Raw genomic sequence first — 18,937 nt, forward strand, 5'->3', positions numbered from 1 at the left:
CCCCCTGGGGAGGAAGACCCAACCTCCAACGTGTTGTGTCCAGTACGTGCACTGTGCCTCAACTTGGACCGCACGCACAGCCTTAGAAACTCTGAGCAGCTCTTTGTCTGTTATGGGGGACAGCACCAGGGTAGGGCTGTCTCCAAACAGAGATTGGTGAACTGGATTGTGGATGCCATTGCTTTGGCATACCAGTCTCAAGATCACCCGTGCCCGCTTGCAGTGAGAGCCCACTCCACTCGGGGTATGGCTTCCTCGTGGGCACTGGCTGAGGGCGCCTCTCTGGCAGACATACTGTATGTAATGCTGCGGGTTGGGCTACGCCCAGTACCTTTGCGAGGTTTAACAACCTCTGCGTGGAATCAGTGTCAGCCCATTTCTTACACGCTATCGGCATGTAAGACAGGCATCTGGTTTGGGCGTACGCCTGCGAAAGCGCCTTCTCCCCTCTCCAGGCGAGTCTAGCGCGCTATCTAGCCTCCCTGCCTCCCCCCTTAGGGCGGAGTACAGGCATTCCATCCATCACTAAGCATTTTTGGCATTATGGTAAACAGACCGGGCGGTGCGGTCTGTTGGAACCAAGTCCAGTACTGGTAGAGTCGCCCCTGCTCAGGTGGACCCCTATACTAGGACTGTTGCCCCATACGTAGTGACTCCCCTGCAGGTTCGTCCCGTATGTTGAATTCCTCACTCCTGGTTCCCCTGTCGGTGAACCTGTGACCTCCCCTCCGGTGGTTACCCCACCTAGGTTCTGTTCCCCCATCTGGGCTGACACAAATTCTCACATGTTGTTCTTCCCACTGGTGAGACCATGTTGGTGTCTCCACATGTAACCTCCCCTTGTGGTAGGATGTGGCCTCCGTAACACACTCTTCAAAAAGGAGAGCAGTGTTTCCTCAGTGTTCCTACGGTGCTGGATGGTGTCTCGCTACTAGAGACGAATGCCACCGCCCATGATGGCCGTCGGTACAAGCTTCTCAGTATGCTACTAGTGCTGATCCCACTGGAAGATTACATCTCGCAGTAGCGCTCACTTGTGACTCGCTAGTCCAGTCAGTGTCACTCCGCTTGAGGTCGTGATATGGTTCAGCGCCGTGGCGTGTAAAGATAGGTCCCCAGTCTGTCTCTCAACATAACGTCGAGAGACAGACTGAAGGGGAACGTCTCAGTTACGACTGTAACCTCCGTTCCCTGATGGAGGGAATGAGAAGTTGTGTCTTCATGCCACAACGCTTCGCCGACCCGCTGCAGTGACCGGGAGATTCCTCTTAGGTTCCTCAGCCCAAAGGATGAGTGAATGGCCGCCGCCATCTCCTTTTATACCCGTATGCATGGGGCGGGCCATTTGCCAAGCCCATTGGCGTTTTAGAATTCCTCTCGGAGATGATAGGTTCTCAAGATCAAACCCCCGGTCTGTCTCTCAACACAACGTCTCGTTCCCTCCATCAGGGAATGGAGGTTACAGTTGTAACCGAGACGTTATTCATGCTGACATGACTTGAATTCATTCATAATGATGTGTACGGTATAATTTAATATGAGTTTAAGTTCAACTGCATATACTTGCTGGGTAAAATATGGAAATCCACTGGGTTAAATCAGCCCATAAAAATGTATTAAAACAACTCAACATTTTGGGTTGAAACAACAGAGCATAGATTCATTTATAACCCAACTGTTGGGTTCAACTTTTTGATACAACGCTGGGTTGAAAATAACAAATAGAGTGTACTGTATATTGAACATTTCCATCATTATTGCTCATAAAAGAGGAACAGCATTGCTGACTAGAGACTTTAAATACTCAACCTCATTGCAAGAGACTTATACTCTAAAAAATGCTGGGTTATTGTCAACCCAAAAAGAGACAAACCCAACTGCCTGCTTAAATTATTTTTTATTATTATTTTGGAGCCATAAATGGCATAATCAACCCAGCATGTTTTTTTTGTACCCCAATGGTCGTCACTTTGTGTCCCGACACTGGGTTAAAAATAACCCAGCATTTTTTTGATTTTTTTTACATCTGTACTGCTATTATAATGAAATTATCTTGTGATTGAGAACAGTAAATCAAAATAAGGTAGAGTAAGCATCTTAGGTGACAGTGAATTGGAAATATTTCTAAATAAGATCTAATTCCAGCATTTAATAATTTATTTAATAGTTTTGAGTAGCTTTTGGGGCAGCAACATTTGTGCAAATTTGTGAAAAAGAGTGTGCTGATTGATCAAATATCAGTTCCCTATCAAAAGCTACACTCGATGCTGCGTTTCAAATGCTATGGGAGAACGTTCTTTGTTCGACCGGTTGTGAATCACGTGTGTCAAACACGCCAAGAATTGGCTGTAAATAACATCGGCAGGTGACGTGGCTAATTACACTCACCTGCAGGTTATAAATTAGAGTGAAGCAGACACATCCTCAGGTTCTTTTGTCTTCAAGGACCGCTTTGTGTGTACGTGTTGTGAGGGAGAAGTCTCCCTCTTTTCTTGTGGTTTTTTTTTCCTACGTGAAAAGAGAAAAAAAGAAAGAAAGCTAGCCAAGTAGTTTTATATGTATTTAGTCACTAAGCACATTGTTACTTAGCCTAATATACTGTATAATCTACATAATCATGTCTGACTCAGATCGGAGATGTGTGCCTCCGTGTGAGAGGCTCCTTTCAATCTTGATAAGCATGAGTTTTGCTTTGAGTGCTTGGGGGCTGACCATGCTGCCCTGGGGCTTGAGGTAGAGTGTGAACTCTGTGATGTTCTCGGCATCTGAGTTCTTCGTGCTCGGCTCTCCTTCTTTAAGAAGGGCCGAGCTGCCTCTTCCTCGTCCTGGGGTTCGCGGTTTGATTTAGCCGAAGCACGGGAGGTGGGTACGTCCGCGTCTCCCGTGCTTTCGCCAAAACGCGATGTCCTCGCATCCGAATCCGAAGCGTGCGCCAGCGCTTCTTCGGATCGGGCGGAGGACGAGGCATCCCTTGCTTCTGCGGGGTTGGATAGCGCCATCTCGGGACGTTCCTCTTGTGACAACGCAGCATTTGAGGAGCTTCTCGGGGCAGTGACTAAGGCAGTTGACCGCCTCAAGCTCGACTGGCCGCAGGAGCAAGAGGCCCCAGAGGCTCAAAGCTAGACGACAGATATCTGTCGGGTGGCCGGGGGGAGGAGCCACAACATCTCGCTCTCCCCTTTTTCGAGGATCTCCACAGTGAATGATCTCGCTCGTGGCAGAAGCCTTATTCTTCCCGTGTGTTCGTGCCATTGATGTCGATTTATTCGACTATCATTGGCGTGAAACCACAGGGGTATACGACGGTGCCCCGTGTGGAAGAGACGCTGGTGAGTTATCTCTCCCCTGGGACATCGTCGTCCCTGAAAAAGCCTTCTCTCCCCACCAAGCCTTGCAGGCTTACATCTACACTGGTGGGGAAGGCTTTTCAGGCAGCTGGTCAGGCTGGTGCTGCGCTGCACACCATGGCGGTTTTGCAGGCATACCAGGCTGAACTGCTGGATGATGTGAGCACTGATGGGGTGATCAATGAGACGGCGTTTGCAGAGCTACGCCGGGCCACAGATTTGTCTCTCCGTGCTACCAAGCAGACGGCCCGTGCTATCGGCCGTTCTATGGCTGCACTGGTTACCACGGAGAGACTTGCTGTCCAGACAAGCTGTGATGAATGGGGAATGGAAACTCCACCCCGAGATAGTCAAACAAATCTGGGAAAGATTTTACGAAGTAGAGGTGGACCTCTTTGCTACGCAGAAGACAGCACAATGTCCCCTCTACTTCTCTCTGACTCATCCAGCTCCCCTCGGTCTGGACGCGATGGCCCATACATGGCCCAGACTGCGTCTTTACGCATATCCTCCGATAGCTCTGCTCCCGGGAGTCCTGGTGAAGGTCCGTCAACAGGGGTCTCGCCTCTTATTGGTAGCCCCTTGTTGGCCAACCAGAGTCTGGTTCTCGGACCTAGTATCCCTCCTCGACGACTCGCCATGGGTGATACCAGTCAGGAGGGATCTCTTGTCTCAAGCGCACGGGACAATAATTCATCCCCGTCCCGAGCTTTAGAATCTCCATGTCTGACCCCTGAAGGGAACCAGCTGAGAGGTGCTGGGATTCCGCCTGATGTAGTAGAGACTATTCTAAGTGCTAGAGCTCCCTCCACTAGAAGGGCGTTTTTGACAGATGGTGCATGGCACACCATGCAGGCCCAATTCACTGCCAGATTGTTTCAGTGTTGGAGTTTCTGCAAGAGAAACTGTCCTCAGGGACAAGCCCCGGTACTCTCAGGGTTTATGTGGCCGCCATTTTGGCCTGCCACGCCCTGATTGATGGGGTTTCTGTGGGAAAACACCATTTAGTCGCCCGCTTTATTCGTGGAGCGGATTCTAGACAGACAGTCCCGTCATGGGACTTAGCGATAGTGCTCGAGGGTCTGGTTAGCACCCCTTTCGAACCTATGGAGTCAGTGCCTGTCAGGCTTCTGACCCTTAAGATGGCTTTTCTAAAGGCAATCACTTCTCTTAAGAGAATTGGAGATTTTCAGGCGCTCTCAACCTCGCCATCCTGTTTAATTTTTGCCCCTGGGATGGTCAAAGCTATTCTGCATCCTCACCCGAGTTATCTGCCTAAAGTTCCGTTCTGCACCGTGCATCCGGTTGTTCTTGAGGCCTTCTGCCCTCCGCCGTTCATGACGTCGGAGCAGGAACGATTACACTTACTGTGTCCAGTACGTGCTCTTCGAAATTACGTCCACCGCACCAGCCAGTGGCGTATATCAGAGCAGCTTTTCATATGTTATGGGGGCTGCAACCGGGGGGGGGGTGGCTGCCACTAAGCAGACTATATCACATTGGGTGAGGGATGATATTGCCCTGACCTATGAGGCACGCGGTCAAGCCTCTCCTCTAGCAATCAGGGCTCATTCAACAAGGGGGGTTTCATCTTCTATGGCCTTAGCAAGAGGTGTCCCCTTGCAGCAAGTGTGTGATGCGGCAGGTTGGTCCTCTCCACACACATTTGTAAGATTTTATAGTCTGGATGTCCATGCTACTCCAGTCGCACGCATCCTGGAGTCAACATTGCAGAGTCACATCTGAGACATCCTCTCGGCTTGTGCACACACACCACACAACATTGGGGGGTCCAGACACTTCCAGTGCGGCGGCGTTGGTATTCTCATTCCCATAGCGTTTGAAACGCAGCATCGAGTGTAGCTTTTGATAGGGAACGTCTCGGGTTACTTGGCTGTAACCCTGTTCCCTGAAAAAGCGGGAACGAGATGCTGCGCCTCAATGCCGCACTGTAGGCGTGCCCGGACGCCCTTTCAGACAAAGTTGGAACCTGAGGATGTGTCCGCTTAACGCTTATTTATAACCTGCAGGTGAGTGTAATTAGCCACGTCACCTGCCGAGGTTATTTAAAGCCAATTCTTGGCGTGTTTGACACACGTGCTTCACAACCAGTCGAACAAAGAACGTTCTCCCATAGCGTTTGAAACGCAGCATCTCGTTCCCGCTTTTTCAGGGAACAGGGTTACAGCCAAGTAACCTGAGACATACACTGACCATTCATAGTAACAGATTGAGACCCTTAGATCATGGCCAAAAGAAGCCGCCTGCAGTGTTTAAATATTTGTGTGATCTAAACAGAGTTGATGAGTCATAATACAACAATGTGAATTGAATGATCGTTTAATGAAAACAGAAAACAAAATACATTCTCCTTGTACGCATAGCATCACAGAGAACATGATATCCATCCAAAAGAAACCAGGCAGAAATAGCCATTCTATTTTTGGCCGTCCCTAGCACTTATTTTTAGAAAAAGTGACAAAGTTACATTTTAAAACAATAAGGTTATCCATTTTGTTTTTTGCTCTGCAGCTGTGATTCACAGGTATGCGATGACATAAGCCCAGTTATATGTATAGTTTCTGGCAATTCTTGGGCTATTCATCACAGTTCAGTCTAAATAAGACACAACCTTCTTGAAGATGAAGTGTGTAATTTCTCCACCTCTAGCGTTAGCAAATACAATTAAATTGGTAATTAGTTTAAACTGATTTCTCGAGCACTCCCCGTCTTCCATTGGTTGTCAACCAGATAATTCTACCCAAACTCATCACATTGGTTGTGCTTCTATACCTTTTTTTCCGGCCATTTTGTGCTGTAGTTTTTTCAAGTCTAGTTGTAGTCCTGTTCCTGTGGCCCCATCCTAATTGTTTTTACCTGTAAACCCTGATTATACTGTCAATTTATGCTGCGTTCGTGCCGTATTGTAATTACCATTGTTTTGAGATGGCAACACGTGATGTTCTACTCGAAGCTGTTGACATCCTCAGATTGGGGTTTATGTGTTTCTATAGCACTCAGAATACTCACAGCTTATAAAATGTAATTTCAAGCAGTGTTTTGAGTTATTTCTTGTTATTAGCCTGTGTTTATTCCTGTTTTTTGGATTATAGTCTGTTTTAGGTTATTAAAAGAATTACGTTTCGACCCTAGCTTTACTTTTGTTACATGTTACAGACACCATGTTGCTGTTTAACCTACTTACTTATAATCACCTATATACTGTCAAAATGGTCAAATGTACCTGTTGGTGGTGTTATATATATGTAAAACCCCTCCCATTTTTGTAGCGTTCCCAGGGATGCTGTTTATAAGATGATTCATTGACGTCAGAAAAAAGTTTTTCTGAATTTGCCAAACTGTTACAGTAAATTGTAGACTCCCTCAGAATTTATATTTAGAATGACTCACTCACTTGTACTATTGTACTACTAATGTACTCTTTCAAAACATTTGGATGTAATCATCCAGGGATGAAATATCACAACAAGCATATTACTGCTATTAATAAGTAAGCCTTTGTAATGTTTCTGGCTATGTGAAAGGCTGACCTTGATTATGAAAGCAAGATGTAATTTTAGTATGTTGATTTTGTTTTATGATGACCGCTTTTTAGTGTTAAAACCTTAAATGTTCTGATGCCAGTTAAAATGAAATGCCACTCATGTTATGTTAAGAAAAGAACAGTTTGCTTTCATAATAGAAGACAAATGCAAAACTTATAACATAAAATTCTGCCTGTAAACACATTTACAGTCTGCAACAGCATCTGTCTTTTTGATTTGATTGTCACTAAAGTTTACTATTTGGTTTGTCATTTTCAGAAGTACTATATTGATATACAAAGCCAAGTTTTTGATGCAAAACAATAGGGATAGTTCACATAAAAATGAAAATTCTGTCATCATTTACTCACCCTCAAGTTGTTTCAAATCTGTATAAATTTCTTTGTTTGGTTGAACACAAAGAAAGATGTTTGGAAGAATGTTCACAGCTAAGATTTTTGGGGCACCATTGACTACCATAGTAGAAAGAATTATTGTATATTTTTTTGTTCTGTTGAACACAAAAAGACAATATTTTGATCAATTTAGGAAAACAAATTTTAATGGTGCCCCAGAAATATTCTTCCAAATAACATTCTTTGTGTTCAACAGAACAAATAAATTTACAATGATTTGGAACACCTTGAGGTTGAGTATTTCATGACAGAATTTTCATTTTTAGGTGAACTATTCCTTTAGCACCCATTTTTGTTATCTGACAAATGCAGTTTACCTCATACAGTATATATCTGGAGTAGCTGAATGTTCCATCTACGTATTAAAATGTATGGTCTGGACAGATAAATTGCTTGTCGTGTCTTGGACTCAAGTTGTTGAAAACTCAGCAGCATCGTTGAGCCAATGTTGTTACAGTATGTCCATTATTATTAAATCCAAATGAAATGAGATCCATAACCATGCTACTGTAGTTAGCTGTGTGACTCTCAACAGGTTAATGTTGGATGAGGTGTATGCTGGTGTTGCTTTGTGTTGTAAGTTTACACGACCACTGTGCATATGGCCAAAGATGAGAAACTCATACACAGCAAGGTTGTTCCAACAAAATATAAAAGTGACTTGGTTGACTCATCAGCGCGTGAAATTGAAGGCCTGTGGGACAAGTCTTTCTCGGAAACTTTGACCAAAGGGTCAAAGGCGTGTGATGTGCAAGACGTATGCAGAGAGTTTGTTTGTTGCTCTCTGTTTTGTAAAGTCTCCAGTGGCTTTGCACATCCTCAAGGGGTTTCTCTTTTGAATAATTGCCCATAAATTCCTACGAGTTGAAGTAACAATATTGTTTTGTCTCAAGTTTCCTTGAGTCTCCAACCAAGGACTCTGGATTTCTTTGGGACATGAATATTGATGAAAAGTAAAACCCAAAGAGTGACAAGGAGTTTTTTGGTGAAGTTATATGGCTTTTTTCTGTGAAGATACTTTGATAAAATGCATTTGAGAAGCGAAAGAAAACCATTTTTTGGGTTGTGAAACAAGGAATGACTTCAGATTTCAGACCGGGAACTTCAGAAGCAAGATCATCCCACACTTGGGTGAGTCTGTGGCCCCATGGCAAACCTCGAAAAATGTTTGAACACATCATTGCACACCTTCCATGTTTAGAAGGCCTAAACAGCTACCTATTCTTATGAATTAACTTGAAGATTGGCGCTGTTGGGAGAAAACCTTGTATCTCCAAAACTGGAAACTTTTCTGGAAATGTCAAAAACACAGTTTCATACACTTCAATACTTGTCACTGGTTATATATCGTCACTGTCGGGCGGAATCCTCGCATCTCCAAAACCATTATTTTTCAGGAAATTTAAAAAAAAATGCATATTTTTTGAGTTATTAAACATTGTATCGTTAAAGTTGGTATTATACCTTATATTGCTATCATATACTGTTGTGTACCAACATTAACACAACATTTCCCCAAAACCATGTTTAATTGGAGATACAAGGTTTATGACTTGGGAGCAGGGAGGGGAGCAGGGAGATACGAGATTACGCTGTCATTGATAAGAATGGTACGGACACAGACGTCACTGCTGCCAGCAGTGTTCCTCAAAGTCTGCGGTCGCGTTGAGCCTTTCGACAAGAGACGAGGCTTTAAGAGCTAATGAAAGCTAATGATTGTGGTTACATACATCTTCCTAAACTCTATTTTAAACGTTAGAGCTATGAGTGATGCAATATCAAAATAAAACGTTAAACAGGCTGTCTAATATAGGCGGAAATTAATCTGCACGCAAATAAAGTCGGCGGTTGCGTTGAGCCTCTTGACAAGAGAAAAGGCTTCAATCGTTAACCTAAGCTAACGACTGTGGTTACATACATCTTCCTAAACTCTATTTTAAAGGTTTAAGAACTATAAGTGATGTAATACAAAAAACGATGAGCTGACTAGGCTGTCTAATAGGCGGAAATTAGCCGAATCTGCGCGCAAATTTACCTTCGTGGCTAACGGGCTTCCTTTTGCACCGAAGCATTACAGCTATCAATTTTTAACAAAACAGGCCTACTCAAATGTATCTAACCTAACTATTTTCACTCATTATTGTCTAAAAAACTTTCAATCAGGAGACGTAATGCCGAGAAGCTCCCGCGGAGTGAAGAAGAGGTGGAGTTACGAGACTTCTCAGACAGTTGAAGTGTCCAATGGAGTTAAGAGATTTGCTCTCAAGCTATTTTCAACCCTTTAGATTGGTTAATAATTTGTAAAAATAACAGACCCACATGGGGACTGACCAATAGCATCGATTTGTGAAAAAATATGAAATTGACCAAATTTGGACAAATTTGACTGACGATTAATTGTCTGATAAATCATTGCGATTATGACGATTAATTGTCTGTTTTATGGCTTTCACGATTATGACGATTAATTGTTTGTTTTTGAGCTTTGACATTTAATTCTCATACATTTTTGATTCAGCGATTGAAACCACCATATTGTTCTGAATATAAAGACTATGTTCTTTTTCTTGGAAATACATCGGAAAAAATTGTGTCGTCATATATTTAAGGTTTAGGCTTTTACATGTCAATAATACAACTGCCAAATACTTGTAAATGAAGTAAATTGATCAGGAGGAATTGAAGCCACCATTAAAATACTATCAGTCATAGAAAAGCTTCTAGTCTGTTTTTTTCTAACTTGCAAGACTACAATAAAATTTTACTTGTATGTTATTGAAATTTTGGTAGACTGGTTTTCACACTGAGATTTGCTTAAATAATAATAAATTGTACTGCAGGTGATTTGTATGGTATATGCTTTAGTTTTTTTTAAGTGATTGTGTTGCGGTGGTACATTTTACAAGTATTACCATGCTTTAGTTACAATATATACACTAAAATATGCAATATGCAGATGCACTACAGCTCCCCCTGGTGTCTTCTATAGAGATGTGCAATAATTGCGATGATCTGAAACCATCGCGATGAGGTCAAACAATCGCGATGAGACGATTATTTAATAATCGTGACAGCCCTACGGGAGGTTTCCGCCCGACAGCGACAATATGCAAAACACATACACAAACATGAAGGGTGACCAACAGTAATGATTTATTAAAACAAACCAAAAAATGTTAAAATATGGAGATACTAGTTCCCTTTCTGTCGGTCTCTCGGCGTTGTGTCGAACCGACAGATGGGGTTCGTCCTTGAGAACCAATCGCTTCCGACTTCTCTAGAAAAGGCCAATGAAAATTGGCGAATGAAATTTGCATGCCGGACTCCGCCCCCGGATATCCGGGTATAAAAGGGAGACGGCGTGCCTCATTCATTCACCTTTTGTTCTTCGGAGCCTTCGCTCGTGATCAACAGACTTCGCTACAAGACTGCCGGCTCTACGACGTGGTGCAGCGGACTGTCCCTTCCTGCAGCGACTTCCCCTGGGCGTCTCGGCGGTTCCAGAAGTGTTCGAGTTTTTTCTCTAAAAGAGCAAATTTCTCCAGCGTGGCATGTCCCGCTGTTCTCTTGGGTGCAACACACTCATCGAGGAGGGGGACGGACACGATATCTGCTTCCAGTACGCTGGGGCAGATATTGTGGATACGTCCTGCCCGCACTGCGGGCGGCTGACGATTCAGACGTTGCGTCACGGGTGGCTGTGTTCCCACGGGACTCAGCCACCACCTTGTCTGCTTCCCGTTCCGTGACGGCAGGACTACGGCCCTGCCGCCCGCTACGGCGAGCAGCGAGGGTGATATGAGGATTACTGTGAGCGCTAATCCGTCAGCCACTGGCTCGCGGACCGTTCGCACCTCGCCTTGCTCGTCTGACCGTTCCCCATAAGACGGTCCGCCGTCTTATTCCTCAATTACGTATCGGACACGGTACGTGATGATGAGGTGTCTGTTGCAGCATCGGAGGGTGACTTACTGGCATCAGACTCCGACGATTCCTTGAAGCTCCCTCCCTCGGGGGGTCGAGATCAGGAAGAAGCGGATGTCGAAATGTCAGCCATGCTTTCCCGGGCCGCCGGCTTTGGGTTGCGGTGCACCGCACTGCCTTTCCCAACGCTCGCGGCTGGATACACGGTACATCGGGCTTGAGAGCGGCTCCAAGCCGCACTCGCCCTCAGTGCCGTGTTCCCCCGGAAGTGCATGAGGAACCTAGTACGACCTGGAACGCCCCCTTCGGCGCGTACACGTCAACTAGTTCCATCACCCTTTCTTCCCTCGATGGTGGGGCAGCTAGAGGATACGTCGATGTCCCCCCGGGGCTCGACCTAGACTCCCGTCCAAAGCACGTAGGCTTTTCGGCATCTGAGGTGTCGAGAGCTTACTCTGCTGCGGGCCAAGCTGTCCCCTCTCTCCATGCTATGGCCTTCCTGCAGGCCAATGCGCGGAGAGAGCTCCACGAGGGTAAGACCGACCCAGCGCTTATGCAGGAACTCCGCGCCTTCACCGACCTCGCTCTCGGGCGAACAAGGTGATCGCGCGGGCCCTGGGTCGGGCGATGTCCACACTTGTGGTCCAGGAGAGACACCTCTGGCTGAACCTTGCACAGGTGAGTAACTCTGAGAAAGTCCGCTTTCTCGATGCACCCATCTCGCAAGGGGGGGCTGTTTGGTGATACTGTCGGGTTCGACAGTTAGGGAGCAGACAGAGGATATCACGTATGTCCTCCCCAGCCGCGACTCGACCGCCCTCTGGCCGCCGAGATCCCGTGCACCGTCTGCTTCCCAGCAGCCCTGGTCCTCTTCGAGACATCGAAGAGGAGACCACCACCCCATCAGCAGCCGCGGCGAAAGCCAATGCGGCCCTCATGGGAAGACCCCAGGGAGTTCGAGAATACCTTTCTAAAGTTTTTCTCCCTCTCTGGGCGTTTATATCAGCCGCTCTCACCCTCTACACGACGGTGTTCGGCAACTCGACGTTGCGTCACGGCGAGACCCAATGTCGAGGATAATCAGCAGCCTAAGCACTCTCAATCGACGGTGCTTTGTGCCACATCATCGTCTGGGTATTATCACAGCCGCTCTCACCCTCTACACGACGGTGTTCGGCAACTCGACGTTGCGGCAAGACCCAATGTCGAGGATAATCATCAGCCTAAGCACTCTCAATCGACGGTGCGTTGTGCTACATCATCGCCAGGCAGGAAAAACTGCAGAGCCGATCTCCTCTCCGGGGGCCCCCCCACGGTGAGGGATCCGCACTGCCAGCCATCGAACCACCCCCCGGGAGGTCAATGAAGCAGAACGTACCCCTAGCCTACCTGTCTCGGTCCCTGGGAGCCTGACAAGAGCTCCCCAAACCGTCACGGTGACTATGGGATACGATCCGTCTCGGCTACGCGGTCACTCTCCAGATGCCCGCCCAAGTTCGGGGCATCCTCTCAACCTCAGTCAGAGGCAAGGATGCTCCCGTGCTTCGGGCCGAGGTCGCCACCCCTCTGGAGAGGAAGCGATCGTGCTCGTCCCTCTAGCCGAGATGTTCAACGGGTTTTACAGCCCGTACTTCATCGTCCCCAAAAAAGCGGGGGTCGCTAGATCTGCGTACCCTGAACAGGCACCTACTCAAGCTGCCGTTCAGGATGCTCACGCAGAAGCGCATCCTGGCATCTATCAGATGTCAAGATGGATTCATGGCAATCGACCTGAAGGACGCTTACTCTCATGTCTCAATTCTCCCTCGTCATCGCCCGTTCCTACGGTTCGCTTTCGAGGGTCAGGCATATTAGTACAGAGTCCTCCCCTTCGGTCTGTCCCTGTCCCCACGAGTCTTCACGAAGATCGTGGAAGCCGCCCTCACTCCCCTCAGGGAGAGAGGTGTGCGGGTACTAAACTATCTCGACGACTGGCTCATTTGACACACTCGTGAGATCTGTTATGTACACACAGGGACCTAGTGCTTCGGCACCTAGATCGATTGGGACCACAGGTCAACCGAAAAAGAGCAAGCTCTCCTCTGTGCAGAGCATCCTCTTTTTTGGTATGGAACTCAACTCTGTCTCCATTACAGCGCGACTGCGCTCAGTCAGTGTTGAACTGCCTGGAATATTTCAAGCAGTCAGCGGGAAGAGGCTCCTGGGTACATGGCATCCTCGACGGTGGTGATACCCCTCAGGTTGATGCACATGAGACCGCTCCAACACTGGCTACAGAGTCGAGTTCCCTGGAGAGCGTGGCACACCGGCAGCAGGCGGATGGTGATTACGCTTTTCTGCCGACGCACCCTAACCCCTTGGTCTTCAATGACCTTTTCTACGGACGGGGGTCCCTCTCGGGCAGGCGAGACGCGTCAGGGTCGACAGACGCCTCCCTGCAGGGTTGGGGTGCCGTGTGCAACGGGCACGCAGTGTCAGGGCGATGGACGGGCCCCCGCCTGCGCAGGCATATCAATTGCCTAGAGTTGTTGGATGTGCTACCCGCACTGAAGGGGTTACAACCTCTCGTGCAGAACAAGCACGTGCTGGTCCGGTCGGACTGCACAACTGCCGTAGCGTTTTTAACCGCCAGGGTGGCGTTCGCTTATGGCAGCTAACACGACTCGCCCGACGCCTCCTCCTGTGGAGTCCGCAGGGCCACACATATCCCAGGTGACCTGAACCAGACAGCCGATGTGCTCTCTCGTCAGTTGACGCCTCGCGGAGAGTGGCGACTCCACCCCCGCGTAGCCAGCTCATTGGGTACAGTCCGGGCGGGCTCAGGTAGACCCCTTCGCCTCCCTGGACACCACCCATTGCCCGCTAAGGTACTCCCTGCCTCGGCACGGATGCTCTAGCGCACAGCTGGCCGTGGGACAAGCGGAAGTACGTCTTTCCCCCAGTGAGCCTCATTGCACAGACCCTGTGCAAGGTCAGGGAAGAGGAGCATCAAGTGTACTAGTTGCGCCATACTGGCCCAACCGGACTTGGTTCTCGGAGCTAATGCTCTTGACGACAGCTCCCCCCTGGCCGATTCCCCTGACGAAGGACCTGCTTTCCCAGGGGAAGGGCACGTTATGGCATCACGGGCTAGACCTCTGGAACCTCCATGTCTGGCCCCTGGACGGAACGAGGAGATCCTGAGTGGCCTAACCCCTGCGGCGGTTAAGACCACTACTCAGGCTAGGGCCCTGGCCACTAGGTGACGATACGCCTAGTGGTGCCTCTTCTCATCCTGGTGCTCTTCTCGAGGAGAAGACCCGCGGAGTTGCTTGATCAAGTGGGTGCGGTCCTTCCAGAGACTCGAGAATAATCTCTCCCCTTCCACACTGAACGTGTATGTAGCCGCTGTTGCCGCTCATCACGACCCAGTTGCTGGTAGTCTCTAGGACAGCACAACCTGATCATTTGGTTCCTAAGGGGCGCGGGAAGGCTACCACCTCACCCACGCTCCGTACCCTCTTACGACCTTGATGCGGTCCTGGAGCCCCTCGGAGATGCCGCTCTTTCTCACTTCACGATGAAGACGGCTCTCGGGAGGACGCTCAAGAGGGTAGCGGACCTACAAGCATTCTCCGTGTCCACAGATTGCCTAGAACTCGGGCCCGGTTATTCTCACGCTATCCTGAGACCCCGGCCCGGCTACGTGCCCAAAGTTCCCACCACTCCCCCGAGACACCAGGTGGTGAACTTACAGGCGCTCCCCACCGGGGAGGAAGACCCAACCCCATCCGTGTTGTGTCCAGTACGCGCATTGCGCCTCTGCTTGGACCGCACGCAGAGCCGCAGTAGCTCTGAGCAGCTCTTTGTCTGTTTTGGAGATCAGCAGGGAGGGCTGTCTCAAACAGAGATTGACGCACTGGATCATGGGCGTCGTCGATGGCGTACCTGTCCTAAGATTGCCTACGCCCACTGGGTGAGAGCTCTCTCCACACGGAGTACAGCCTCCTCGTGGGCACTGGCTTGAGGCGCCTCTCTGGCAGACATTTGCAGAGCTGCGGGTTGGGCTACACCCATCACCTTCGCGAGGTCCTACAGCCTCCGCGTAAAACCAGTCAGCTCGAGTCTTGCGGGCATCAGGCAAGACCGGCGACCGGTAGGGTGTACGCCTTTGTCAGTACCTTCCCCCCCTTTCTCCTAAGGGGGTCAGCGTACTAACTAGCCTCCCTTCTTCCCCCACTGGGTGAAGAACAGGCACTCCATCCATCACTAGTAAGCACCTCCTGTGGGCGGGCTGGGCAGAGCAGCCCTGCCCCTTAGGCCGGGTATCACCTGAGTTATTCACAACATGCTCTAACCGGACCTAGTGCTACCAGACGTTGCAACCCCCCAGCAGGGCGGTTCCGTCTGATGTATCCTCATGCTGGTTCCCACCTTGGTAACCCATGACCTCCTTAGGTGGACCTCCACCTCGCGGTTAACTCCTTCAGTCCGCACTTCTTCCCATGAGTTCTCCCCCATCGGTGAGACCATGTTAGTATCTCCACTAGTCTCCTCCCTGCGGTAGGAAGTGGTCTCTGTAGCGCATCCCCCACTTGAGGAAGTAGCGCTTACCCAGTGGCCTTACGGTTCCGGGCGGCTTCTCGCTGTTAGAGAAACAAGGCCGCCGCCTGTGAGGCCGAAGGTAGGGGCCTTCCCACCTTTCTAGAAAGCTCTGGGACCCCCTACCTACCCACTGGTAGGTTACAATTTCGCGTTAACGTTCACGGCTGACACGCCCAGGCCAGTCACCGTCGCTTCGTTGAGATTGTGACAGGGCACCGTGTTATGGCGTTTTCCATTGGAACCCCATCTGTCGGTTCGACACAACGTCGAGAGACCGACAGAAATGAACGTCTCGGTTACGTTTGTAACCTCGGTTCCCTGATGGAGGGAACGAGACGTTGTGTCCTCTTGCCACAACACGTGCTGTCCACTGCAGCAGTCGTGAGAGGTCTCAGGCTCCTCAGAACTAAGGTGAATGAATGAGGCACGCCGTCTCCCTTTTATACCCGGATATCCGGGGGCGGAGTCCGGCATGCAAATTTCATTCGCCAATTTTCATTGGCCTTTTCTAGAGAAGTCGGAGCGATTGGTTCTCAAGGACGAACCCCATCTGTCGGTTCGACACAACGTCTCGTTCCCTCCATCAGGGAACCGAGGTTACAAACGTAACCGAGACGATTTCTGCTAAACAGCAACAATATGTACATTGAATGGCTTTAGCACTTATTGCTATTCTGGTATCTCCAATGCTGCATTGACAGAGTGTGTGAGTGTGTGTTGATCATTTGAGATGACGTTTGTGAGAAACGAAAGCCTACATGTCTCCATCGCCAGAATCATGCTGCTTGTGTTGTCATACATGGCGCAAAAAACAACCATGTCCCACTCACTTAGCTTCTGTCCGCCTTTGGGCGCCACGCGATTAGTTTCAGGGCAACAGTTCACAAGAATTTTGGCTTTAAAGTGAACACCGATGAACTCAGACCTCATCTCAGAGGTTCACAGAGCCAACACAATTCACTTATAGCATGCTCTTCAAACGCAAATCTTTTTTTTCACTTTTTCATAAAGCAATGTCATGTAGACATGACTGTGATTCAATGGATAATGACAATATATAAATAGGGAGAAACGAAAGAGAAAAACTGTGTTTAAAAAGACTTAAGATGCATCAATGCATCCCCGTTTACTAATTTAAAAATGTCACGTGAGAACAAGAAAGGAAGTGTTGTTCAGAGTGATACAACAGCATCTCGGTGCTTGTATCAGCACTCTAAAATGTTTCTTGTCCAATCAGATTTAGCGACTGGAACTAATTGTTAAATAATTCCAAATATATTTGGAAGGTACATGAGGACTGTCTGAGGTACAGAGATGTATTTCTTCTGCTGTCACAACTGAAGTCACATAATCTAAAACATTAGAGTTATAATGTGAAGTAGATAAAACACCATCTCAATAAATGTATGCAAAACGTTTTTTTTTGCATCAGCCTGACACTCGCAGTTTGACTTGACGACTTCCCCCTGTCTAAAGTGAAATATAGCTCTGACATTTCCCCTTTATCTCATTCTCTGAATACAGACGCACGCACGCACACACGCACACACACTCACACACACACACACACACACACACACACGCACGCACGCACGCACGCACACACACACACACACACACAACAACAACAACAGGCTGGAGCAGATATGGCTGCATATTGAGGGAGTTTTTCGTCAGCATGATCCAAATCGTAAGTTTCATGCTATGGTTTATTCATTTGAAGCTTTGCTATTATCCGTGGTAAATCAGCCATGCATATTTTTTAAATCACATTTTGAATGGTCCTGTTTGCCCTTCGGGTTTTGGGTGGTGATATTGTTCTTTTTCAAATCGTGCTAGCACACAACGATCAACATGAAATATGAACTTCCATTATGCAGTTGCAGGACTCAATGGCAAAACATCTGTTTTCTTAGACTGCAGTGTATCAAGATGTAATCTGTATCACGTGAGGCACTGTCAATTACATTTTACAATCATACCATGCATAGCGAAACTGATTATCTACAGAATACACTTTTGCATATTTACATGTATAGGCTACATTTATGCATACTGCATTAGTGTTTTGTTGTGGCCATAAAGCTGTTATTTGCCAAAAAATACTCTAACATGTTTATACACTGAAGTTTGTTCATATGGCTTTTTCTGAACCCTAAAATAATATCTTTAATCAAAACGTTCTTCTTTTATTTTCACAGATATGCAGATGCTCTGAACATCTTCAGAACTTCTTACAGAATGATGAGGAACCTCAGGTGATGTGGCCGTTGCTCCTGCAGGATGTGTTGGGAAATCTCAGAATTACACAACTTTAGAGCACTACATTGACAGAACGAAGGAAAGCCGTCTGACCACAACACATTCTGTTCTTATGAGGGATACATACATACTGTCCACCCCAGTATTCCCAACATGACAATCCGAAACGCTTTCGTGGTTCCTTGAAACGTTTCAGGTATGGCTTTTTACGTATGGCTTATTCACAATAATCCAGAGGGCCTTTCATAAAGATCAATAACCAGCTTCTAGATATTAATTATATGTTAATACTTCTGGAGATGTGAGAATAGTTTTGGAGAAAAGTTCTTAGTTGTCATTTCTGTTTAAAAGGTATGGCTCATGGCAAGATTTGAGACAGGGATTAAAATGAATTGTTGTCTTTAAAAAAAAACAATACCTGAGAGTATTTTACAATTCAGTGAATAGTACAACATCTCTAACACATTCTCACTCTCAACTCATCAAATTTTGAAGCTTGGTTACATCACTTTTCAACGCATAGGGCGCCCTTTAGAGTTAGTTTTCAATTGGGGGAGGGGGTTGCTTACGTATCAGTTCAAGGCACATCCAATTCTTTTCCTTTGTAAAGATATAGATATAGATATATATCATAAATATTTATGATTTCAAATATATTTTAGGGCCTCTAATTATATGGTTAAATAATTTATTATTTCACTGTATTTTTAAGCAATTAGATTTATAGCGTTAAACATTAACTGATACATTTACATAAATAATAGAATGCACGTTGACTTGGTTCATTTATACAGTTTTGTGATGGTACATTGCTGCTTATTGGAAAATGTTTTTTATAGGAAAACCTATACAGATATGA

At 47.2% G+C, this 18,937-nt stretch overlaps 1 protein-coding gene across 10 annotated transcripts in view; it reads left to right on the top strand.

Annotated features, from left to right (window-relative positions):
* The window catches only part of myocd (myocardin), a 270,135-nt gene that overhangs the window by 32,494 nt on the left and 218,704 nt on the right, over nt 1-18,937 (top strand). For 9 of the 10 annotated variants that reach the window (XM_057358972.1, XM_057358978.1, XM_057358977.1 and 6 more), the window contains exon 2: nt 18,018-18,274. The gene's annotated coding sequence lies outside the window, so the exon portion shown is untranslated. Of the gene's footprint in view, nt 1-17,422; nt 17,507-18,017; nt 18,275-18,937 lie in introns of those variants that run through there. The other variant, XM_057358974.1, reaches the window with a different exon arrangement.

The sequence above is a fragment of the Triplophysa rosa genome, linkage group LG18 (assembly GCF_024868665.1).
Source record: "Triplophysa rosa linkage group LG18, Trosa_1v2, whole genome shotgun sequence".
In the NCBI taxonomy this organism is placed as follows: domain Eukaryota; kingdom Metazoa; phylum Chordata; class Actinopteri; order Cypriniformes; family Nemacheilidae; genus Triplophysa; species Triplophysa rosa.